Source organism: Bos javanicus, chromosome 5, assembly GCF_032452875.1.
Source record: "Bos javanicus breed banteng chromosome 5, ARS-OSU_banteng_1.0, whole genome shotgun sequence".
Lineage (NCBI taxonomy): Eukaryota > Metazoa > Chordata > Mammalia > Artiodactyla > Bovidae > Bos > Bos javanicus.
In genome coordinates this window covers 40,617,435-40,627,770 of record NC_083872.1, presented here as the reverse complement: position 1 = coordinate 40,627,770, position 10,336 = coordinate 40,617,435, and the positions used below count along the sequence as shown (strand labels likewise).

The 10,336-nt window shown below is 40.1% G+C and overlaps 1 protein-coding gene across 4 annotated transcripts in view; it reads left to right on the top strand.

Annotated features, from left to right (window-relative positions):
• The first annotated feature begins 1,877 nt into the window (after window positions 1-1,877).
• Window positions 1,878-10,336, top strand: part of CNTN1 (contactin 1) — a 409,422-nt gene continuing 400,963 nt past the window's right edge. For 2 of the 4 annotated variants that reach the window (XM_061416438.1, XM_061416439.1), the window contains exon 1: window positions 1,878-2,035. The gene's annotated coding sequence lies outside the window, so the exon portion shown is untranslated. The remainder of the gene's footprint in view (window positions 2,036-10,336) is intronic. The other 2 variants (XM_061416436.1, XM_061416437.1) reach the window with 1 other exon arrangement.

The following is a 10,336-nucleotide window of genomic DNA, read 5'->3' as shown; positions in this document are numbered from 1 at the left end:
TTGTGACTCAGTATATGCTCAGGGATCAAAAGATGTTAGTACTGACTATGTACACTTCTTCTACAATATTTTACTATCTTAATTGCTTCCTGAGTCCCTCTTTAATAAGCTCAGTGGATTATTCTTACTTTATTCCCTAACACCTAACACAAGATGTGGCACAAATTAAGTGCTCAATAAATGCAGTAAGTCATGAATAATTTGTCCAGTTCAATGACATAATTGGTATGGGTGCCTAGGTGAAGGCACAAGACTAATGGGAATATTATGTGGAAATATGAATGATGGGATCTTGAAATTTGCCATTGAATTTTAGTTATTTCTATTAGTGTTAAGAGGGTTCTTGACATAAGAATCTTGTCTATTGTTCACTATAAATTATGTCTAAGATCCCTTCTGCTTGCCAAATAAATTAATTTAATTCCTCCAGTTTCATGAAGAGAACATTTTATGAAGAATCTGGCTTAACAGTGATGACAACCTTAAGTATGAAGCTAAGAGCCTACACTTGTTTAGCATTTTAATAACAATGTCATCTTCTCTACAGTTGTCCAGTGACCCAGGCCCATCATAAGCTCTAAGAATGCAAGCTCTGTCATGCTCTGCACTAGTTAAGACAACTACTTAATTTAGGTGGATGAAGAACTTGGCTCTTTGCAGAAAGAAGGCAGCCTGTGAAGAAGACTGTTTCCTTATATGGTATTAGAATAAGATGCCTCCTTACCCCCAATTTGACTTATGATATTCTATGATTATCCCTAATCTGAGCAATGGCTTGAATTCCAGGACTTTCTGACTCCACCTAGACCAATGGCAGAGATAAAAGTGGGCAGGCAGAAAATGGTTTTACCATCCTTCTCATTCACCTAAAGGTGACAGAGGATGAGATGGCTGGATGGCATCACTGACTCGATGGACGTGAGTCTGAGTGAACTCCGGGAGTTGGTGATGGACAGGGAGGCCTGGCGTGCTGCGATTCATGGGGTCGCCAAGAGTCGGACACAACTGAGCCACTGATCTGATCTGATCTGATCATTCACCTAAAAGGCAGACTTAGGATCATGTAGGTTTGAGTTGGCTTATCCACCCTCTGCTTCTCAGTTTGAGCACAAAAGAATTACAATCAGTAGAAAGGGAACAGATTGATTATCAGCCTGGTGGTAATTGTTTGAAAACTTTTGCCATTAAATGAACTGCCCAAGGCAAGTCTCTTAAGCAGTTTAACCTTAATGGCCTTCCTTTAATTTTTTTTTGAGAGGTGATTATTGCAACATTTTCCCTTCTAAAACATTGTTCCTGCCAGGGGATATTTTGGAGTCTCCCTCCTCTATAGAATGAGATGTTCAACCTTATTTCCCTTCACGAAATACTGCCATGTTACATTTAGGGGGAAAAAAAAAAGGAAACTCGAAACAAAATCTTCAAGATTTTTCCTTTTCTTATGATTTTTTTCCCACGTAATTATATGTATTTTTCTATTTAGCTTCATTCGTTGCCAAGTTCGTGCCTCTCTATCTAGGCACTCACTGCTGCTAATATTTTGGCCTGTCAAATCTCCCAGAGCAGATGGTCTCTTCAGGAAAGCCCTGGAAAGTACTGGGTGTCTGGTTCTGCCTGGTCCCTCCCTCCCTCTTGGGATCTCAGATGACAAGTCAACAAACCAGTTTCCTCCTCTTAGGGGTCACGGATCCAGTGGCTGCAAGGTTTGGTTCCAGGGACTGCAGAGACCCTTGCGGTTGGGTCTAGCAGCAGCTACCCTGTTCCGCAGCAAGCCCTGGTCCTGGGATGAGTGACATCCCGTTTGCCCAATCAGACACGCAGCTTTCTCTCTAGTGCCCGCCCCACTTTCCTTGCCGCTCCAATAACCGCTCTAAAAGGCCCGGCTTCTGCTGTCAAGTAGCTGGGGTGGGCTCGGCCGAGGCGAGTAGGGGCGCCGGGTGGGGAGATGCGCTCCCAGGTGTTTGCGGCGGAAGTGGGAAACCTGTAGGTTATGGTCCAGCTGTGCCGCGCCGAGGCGAGCAGAAGCAGGGAACAGGTAGGAGGCAGGACTTTCCCTTCTTTGCAGACAGAATAAAGAATGCGTATTTTCCTGCGGCTGTTGCCTCCCTTCCCCTTCCCCCAGCCCCGCCCCGTCCTCGTCACCCCCAGATCTCCTGCGGTCTCCGCAGCTCTCGTTGAGAAGGACGGCAGGAAGGGCTGGGTGAAGGGAGTGTCGTACTGGGAAGGAGGGGTGCGGGCTCCGGGAGCCCGAGGTGACGGGCAGGGCAGGCGGTAGTGCCTTGGGAAAGGGGACAGAGCCCCCGTCTCCTCTCGTCAACTTTCCTCTCAGAGGCTGCGGCCGACGCCGCGGGCGATGAGCCCAAGAGGTGCCAAGTCGCCCGGGGCGGGGGAGGGTCTGGGGGAGCAGACATGTCAGCAGCCGGTAACCCAGGTCTTCCTAAACTGAGATGAGCGTCTGCTCCTCCCCACGCCTGTCCGCACCCGCTCGATTCCTCTCTCCTACCTTGTCTCTAGACTAGCACAACCCTGAAAAACTGGGAATGGTTGCGCTGCGAGGAAAGGGGACTTGTTTTCTCCCTGGCCCTTGGGGAGTGGGGGGTTGGGGAAAAAACCTGCAACTCGAGGGGCATTTTCCAATTAATTACATCTTCATTGAGAAGACATCAGTCCTTCTCCCCTATTTGCTGCAGACTTGAGGAGGGGAGAGGCAGGGAAGGCTTGGCCTCTTCTCTCCTAGCGTGGCGTTGTCTATCCTAGTTTTTAAAAGATGGGTTTATCCTGGGGGATTCCCAGAGAGTTAAGTAATTGTGCCAGGATGGCTCCCAGGGGCTGCAAGGCAGCCTCCCTGGCTGACCACATCTGGGTAGTAGGTGTTGGCCCAGTGCCGGTTCCTGCTAGAGTCAGATTGCTGGAATCAGTAAGCAGAAGAATTGCAGAGAAATTGGACGCTGCATCACTACCAGGGTCTGATGACACCCTGCTTTGAAAATTACTCAAACATTCGGGTGATGGGAAGAAGGAAGATGGGAGGAGCTGTAACCTGTTCCTATTTATTCATGCCCCATCCAGCATGGGCATTTGTACATATACTTGTGTGTGCATATCTCCAAGGTGGAGCTATATATAGCTCCTGCACACCCAGCCCTGTTTGCCGGCTGCTGAGCAGGCTGGCTTGGCCTTCTGAAGCAATCTGGAAACACTGAGTGGGAGGGGAAAGAGGGAATCAAATTCTCCATTGGGGGAAAAGCCAGAGAAGATGCACTCAGACTGAGGAAACCTTGCATAAAATAATATTTTTGTGTTGCCCATGAAGATCAATATTTCCAAATATTATTTTGAATACATTCTTGGAGTGCTGTTTGATCTTCATCCATTTCCCTGCATTTTCAGCTTCACAGTGTAGCTTATCAGCATGAAATGTAGCATACATATCAAATAAATATGAATCATATCTGGGATGCTTGTGTCTGTATCTTGATTGTTTGATGGTAAATTTATTTGGTAAGTTGCAGTTGACAGTATTTGGAATCTGGGGGAATTGATCCACACATTTTATAGGATATAAAACTAAGGGACCTTTAGAACCTCAGAAGGTAATTTTGATATATTTTTTGTACAAATTTTACTTATAGATTTGATATTTAAACTTTTGCTGTTGTTTTATATCAAATCTATTTGCACTACATGAACTTTCTTTGCATTTATTTCTCCATTGACGGGAATTATTTAATTTTGGTGATAACCTTTCCATTTTCTTAGATGAGTAAACTAAGATTTTGAGGACAGAAATAATTTGTTTAAAATCTTCCCCAAATCCACTATTTCAACCCTAACATTCGAAAACCTACTGTGAATTAATTGCATAGCAGTTTGCCATCAAATAGAATACTTCAGTGTCCCATGGTTTATTGTCCTGGTAACAAAACTTGATCAATATTGTTATCACTAACAGTATAGGCCAAGGTTGGATGGGAGGGCATACTGGCGGGAGAATGGATATGTGTAGCTGAGTCCCTTTGCTGTCCCACCTGAAACTATCACAGCATTGTTAATCAGCTACACGGCAATATAAAATAAAAAGTTAAAGAAAAACAAGATAGGCCAAGGTTATTCAGTTATTCAGACATTAAGTATCATTTGATTGGTTTAATTATTTATTATTTGTATGTCTGATTTGTCTTCTAATTAGTATGTACTTTGTAGAAAAAGACCATATATACATAATTTGTGTATACATCAAGATGAACACAGTTCAAAGGAGGCTCAAAGATTCTTACTGAGGAAATATCATCATAAGGAATTGTTTGGATGAATGCAGCAGTGGTTTGGGGTAATCTATTAATTGATAGAAGGCTCTGTGTTGGGAACTAATTTTGGAAACTTCTTTGACTCCATTATTCTCTCCATGGGGAGGAATGAATGACATGAGACATTTCTATATTCTTCCACAGAATGATTCTATTTTCCAGTAGAGGTTATGAAGATGTATATATTATTCTATGGATTCTCTGATATCTTCTTCCCCTTGAGACAAAGTTGAAAAATAGATAATCCATATTTCTCCACGCAAAACATGCCATCCCACATGCATTATTAAAAAAGAGATCAACAGGGTCCATCCATTTCAAATGATAAATTGGCCATGGTCTGTGTCATATCTAGAACTTATCCTCTTTAAGTCATCAGTAAGTCCTTCCTCAAGGCCAGTCTTCAATTCTTTTTTAGTGGTGCATTCATTTTATTCTCTTTTAATCTGACATTTCTGCCATATTGTCCATCTCCTCCTTGAAATTGAGACAGTAGCTACTAGAAGAAGAAATACTGTTTATAGTAATGATAATGTATTTAGAGAAAACAAATTTTTTTTTTTTCACTTTTCCGCCATCAATAATCTTCATCCTTAAACTGGCTTTTAGCAAAGGATACTGCAGTTTTCTAGGCTTTTCTGATTTGTGATCATTTTTTTTTTCTTTTGTCTACTTCCAGATGCCCACCATCTATTCAGTTTAATTTATTTCATTTCTATTCTAAATCTAATTTGTATTTTTCTGTTTTCCTTAATACCAGTTTCATCTGTCATTGCATGACTCCATTAGTGCAGTTATCAAATATCCCTGTGTATAAGTTTCTCTGCTTAAATCTGAGATACCAAATATTATTATTGATATAATGTATTTTTAATGTTCCTTATTGATTCAACTCTGCTTTGAATTTTTCACTGTGCTTTTAATTTGTATCTTGAAGAGCACTGGCTTTGGAGCAAGAATATGTGGGTTCAAATCCTTAGAACAGGAAATACCAGTTGTATGAACTTGGAAATATAGCAGATGGAGGATGGGGCATTATTTCACTATGGTTGTCTAAATGACTTGCTGTATAAAATTGTATTTGAAAGAATATTCATTTAGTATTAAATTTAAATGTTAAATTATAGCTTTTTATAGTTATAAGGAAATACAGGATCATTCAAGAAAAATTGGAAATCAAGATAGTATCATCATGCACAGAGATCTACTATCAACCTTATAGTTTTATTTTTATGAATATGCATACATATTTTAAATTTACAGATCTGAATTTACAGTGAATATGCATTTTGGCATTCAGCTTTTTTCTAGCATAACAACACACCATAAATATTCATTTATTTCATTTAATATTCTTACTAAGCATGTTCTTTTATGGCTGCCGTTTTTTTTTTTTGTAACAAAGCCTTTAGATAGTTTCATTTTTCACACTTGCGGAAATGAACGTAGATACTCATTAGTCTTTACCTTTCAGATCATTTCTTTACTATAACTTCTTAGATGTTATTGGATCAAATGTATAAATATTTCCAGACTGTAAATGCTACTTCCAAAATTGCTCTTACAAAAAAAAAAACAAAAAACAAAAAAAAAACATGCACAAATTGATACTCAGTTTAAACTGATTGGCTGCAATCTCATAACACTTGGTATTATGGTTAAAACAACTGTGACTATTTTGTAGTCAAAATTATATATCTAATCATTCTTTGAGTTGTGTCTCTATGATTCTGAATGAGTTTGACATATTTTCACTTCTCAAACCTTTATCTTCTCTTTGTATTTTTTTATTTGTGGATTTTACTTGACTATTTCTTTGTTGAGGTATTCATAGTTTCTTCATATAATAACAAATCTGATATAAACTGAAAATTTTCCTCACCCTGTTTTTTTCCCCTTTCTTTTTTTATGTTGAACATACAGAAATTTATAACCTTACTGTAATTTAATCTATAAATCTATTTGCAGTGATATTTTTCATTGCTTTAAGGCCCATAAAACTTTCTGCTACCTGCAAAGAATTGAATATAACAACATGCATTGAGAGTGCTTTTGCTGAAATTTTTCCTTCTTTGAAGTGGGATTTGGCTTATGTATATCATGTATCTCTGTGTGAAATGCCTCTCTTGGGGATGTGTAAAATACGCTCACAGTCTGTTGAGATCCCATTATTATTTATGTGGCTTTCCCATGAAGTGAATAGTACCTTAATTCTTTCTGAGCTACCGTTGTCCATTGCAAAAGTGCCACAGGGCAGAATGTACTATGGAAGATATTAATGACCAGGTTACTCAGCCAGAGAAGGGCACATTGTTTGCACAATTATCTGAATGACTCAGACACTAAATCTGCTTTTGCCAGGATTATCCAGATGGTCCTTAATTCACTGGATAATTGCTCACCCCTGTACTTGATTTTGATGATGTAGACTTGACTCTGTCATTGCTTTTCCTACATTGTTTTGTTTGTTGCTATTCTCTAAGTGCTTAGGGTTTGTCACATTCATTTCTTTTCCTCAGAGGCATTTTCTAAGGTCCTTGAAAGCACACATTTTAGAATATTCAGAGCTTTGCTTGAGACCTAGTTCAGCCACTTACAAACTGTGTGATTCAGGGCAAGTTACTTAATTTCTTTAAACATTTGTTTCCTATGTAGGAAATGAGGATATTCTGAGGATGTTCAGAGTTCAGAGCCCCTACTTCAGTCCCACTGTCCTGTAGTCTTCTCAAGCACATTCTCTGCACTATCAGTTCTCTTTCTGAAACCAATCTCAACAGGTACCTCCTCTGCTGAAAAATTTTTGGTAGAGTTTTTTCTCTCTCTTTCTTAAATAACAAACTGCCTGAAGTTCTTTAAGTCTTTTTCTTAATTAAGGACCTAATGTCATTTTTAAGTGGTCCTTGTTTACTTCGATAAATTCATTTCCTCATCATTCCAGTTTCTTCCATCTCCAATATTCCACAGTGCCAATCATACTAAACTTTTAGTATTTCATCTTATTTATATATTCTTCCTCTATTTTCCCAAACTCCACTTCCCCTCCATATTCTATTTCCTGCCAGACATTTTCTGTCTCCTTGTCTGCCATGTAGTTGTTTGCCTCACCTCTTTAAGGCTCAGGTCAGCTGCCACCATCTTAAGGAAGACTTTCCAAAATTTCCAGGCTAAGTTTTAACTCTTATTCAGTGCATTCATAATAACCTGTGGGTATCCTAACCATAGAACTTACAATACTGTATTATAACTGACTATTTACTTGCTTGTTACCCCTATTGTAAACCCTTGAGGACAGGGCCAATGCCTTATTCCTCTTTGGGCCCAGTGAAGACACTGATGTATATTTCTGAATAAATGAATTTAAAGAAGGTTAAGACTAAGTACCTTTTTAAGATGTCAGAAGATTACAGATTTATATTTCTACCTTGGAAATAAGAAATAAAACTAGAAGCTATGTCAATCTTCTTAATTTTTCAATGATTGCTGGGTTTGTTGATTTATACAGCAAGACAGATAAAGAATCTTTTAATAAGTAATTTGTCAAGATAGGGCTTCCCTGATGGCTCAGTTGGTAAAGAATCCACCTGCAATGCAGGAGACCCTGGTTTGATGCCTGGGTTGGGAAGATCTACTGGAGAAGGGATAGGTTACCCACTCTAGTATTCTTGGGCTTCCCTTGTGGCTCAGCTGATAAAGAATCCACCTAAAATGCAGGAGACCTGGGTTCAATCCCTGGATTGGGAAGATCCTCTGAAGAGGGAAAGGCTACCCATCCAGTATTCTGGCCTAGAGAATTTCATCAACTGTATAGTCCATGGGAGGGAGAAGGCAATGGCACCCCACTCCAGTACTGTTGCCCGGAAAATCCCATGGATGGAGGAGCCTGGTGGGCTGCAGTCCATGGGTTCACTAAGAGTCAGACATGACTGAGTGACTTCACTTTCACTTTCCACTTTCATGCATTTGAGAAGGAAATGGCAACCCACTCCAGTGTTCTTGCATGGAGAATCCCATGGATGGAGAAGCCTGGTAGGCTGCAGTCCATGGGGTTCCACAGAGTCGGACACGACTGAAGCGACTTGGCAGCTGCAGCAGCATAGTCCATGGGGTCACAGAGAGTTGGACATGACACAGCAACTCTCACTCAATTGTTTGTCAAGATAAGGCATGCTTAGGACATTGAGTAACACAAATGCTAAATCAGTAGGTAATTCTTAATTCTCCATTTTAGAAGAAGGAATAAATGTATAGTTACATGGATAATGTAGATATATAAGTTTAGCTGTGATGAACTAAATACTGGTAAACTGAATTCTCTTTCTCTTCACTTAATAAAAAACCTTTGATTGGTATGGACTCTGGAAGTTTGTAAAGCATCAGTTCAGTTCAGTTCAGTTCAGTTGCTCAGTCATGTCCGACTCTTTATGACCCCATGGGCTGCAGCACGCCAGGCTTCCCTGTCCATCACCAACTCCTGGAGCTTATTCAAACTCATGTCCATTAGGTTGGTGATGCCATCCAACCATCTCATCCTCTGTCATCCCCTTCCCCTCCTGCTTTCAATCTTTCCCAACATCAGGGTCTTTTCTAGTGAGTCAGTTTTTCTCATCAGGTGGCCATAGTGTTGGAGTTTCAGCTTCAGCATCAGTCCTTCCAGTGAATATTCAGAACTGATTTCTTTAGGATACACTGTTTGAATCTCCTTGCAGTCCAAGGGACTCTCAAGAGTCTTCTCCAACACCACAGTTCAAAGGCATCAATTCTTTGGCACTCAACTTTCTTTATGGTCAAACTCTCACAATCCATACATGACTACTGAAAAAAAACCATACCTTTGACTAGATAGAACTTTGTTGGCAAAGTAACGTCTCTGCTTTTTAATATGCTGTCTAGATTGATCATAGCTTTCGTTCCAAGGAGCAAGCATCTTTTAATTTTATGGCTGCAGCCACCATTTGCAGTGATTTTGGAGCCCCCCAAAATAAAGTCTTTCACTGTTTCCATTGTTTCTCCCTCTATTTGCCATGAAGTGACAGGACCGGATGCCATGATCTTCGTTTTCTGAATGTTGAGTTTTAAGCCAACTTTTTCACTCTCCTCTTTCACTTTCATCAAGAGACTCTTTAGTTCTTCTACACTTTCTGCCGAGGGTGGTGTCATTTGCATATCTGAGGTTATTGATATTTCTCCCGGCAATCTTGATTCCAGCTTGGGCTTCATCCAGTCCAACATTTCACATGATGTATTCTGCATATAAGTTAAATAAACAGAGTGACAATATACAGCCTGGACATACTCCTTTTCCTATTTGGAACCAGTCTGTTGTTCCATGTCTAGTTCTAACTGTTGCTTCTTGACCTGCATACAGATTTCTCAAGAGGCAGGTCTGGTGGTCTGGTATTCCTATCTCTTGAAGAATTTTCCACAGTTTGTTGTGATGCACACAGTCAATAGTCAAAGTCTTTGGTGTAGTCAGTGGAGCAGAAATAGACATTTTCCTGTAACTCTCTTGCTTTTTCAATGATCCAACAGATGTTGGCAATTTGATCTCTGGTTCCTCTCTGCCTTTTCTAAATTCAGCTTGAACATCTGGAAGTTCATGGTTCATGTACTGCTGAAGCCTGGCTTGGAGAATTTTGAGCATTACTTTGCTAGTGTGTGAGATGAGTGCAATTGTGCGGTAGTTTGAACATTCTTTGGCATTGCCTTTCTTTGGGATTGGAATGAAAACTGACCTTTTCCAGTCCTGTGGCCACTGCTGAGTTTTCCAAATTTGCTGGCATATTGAGTGCAGCATTTTCACAGCATCATCTTTCAGGATTTGAAAGAACTCAACTAGAATTCCATCACCTCTACTAGCTTTGTTCATAGAAATGTTTCCTAAGGGCCACTTGACTTCACATTCCAGGATGTCTGGCTCTATGTGAGTGATCACACCATCGTGGTTATCTGGGTCATGAAGATATTTTTTGGTGCTAGAAAATTAACTCACTTTTTCCCCCCCAAAATTATTTGGAATGATGATGAAACTA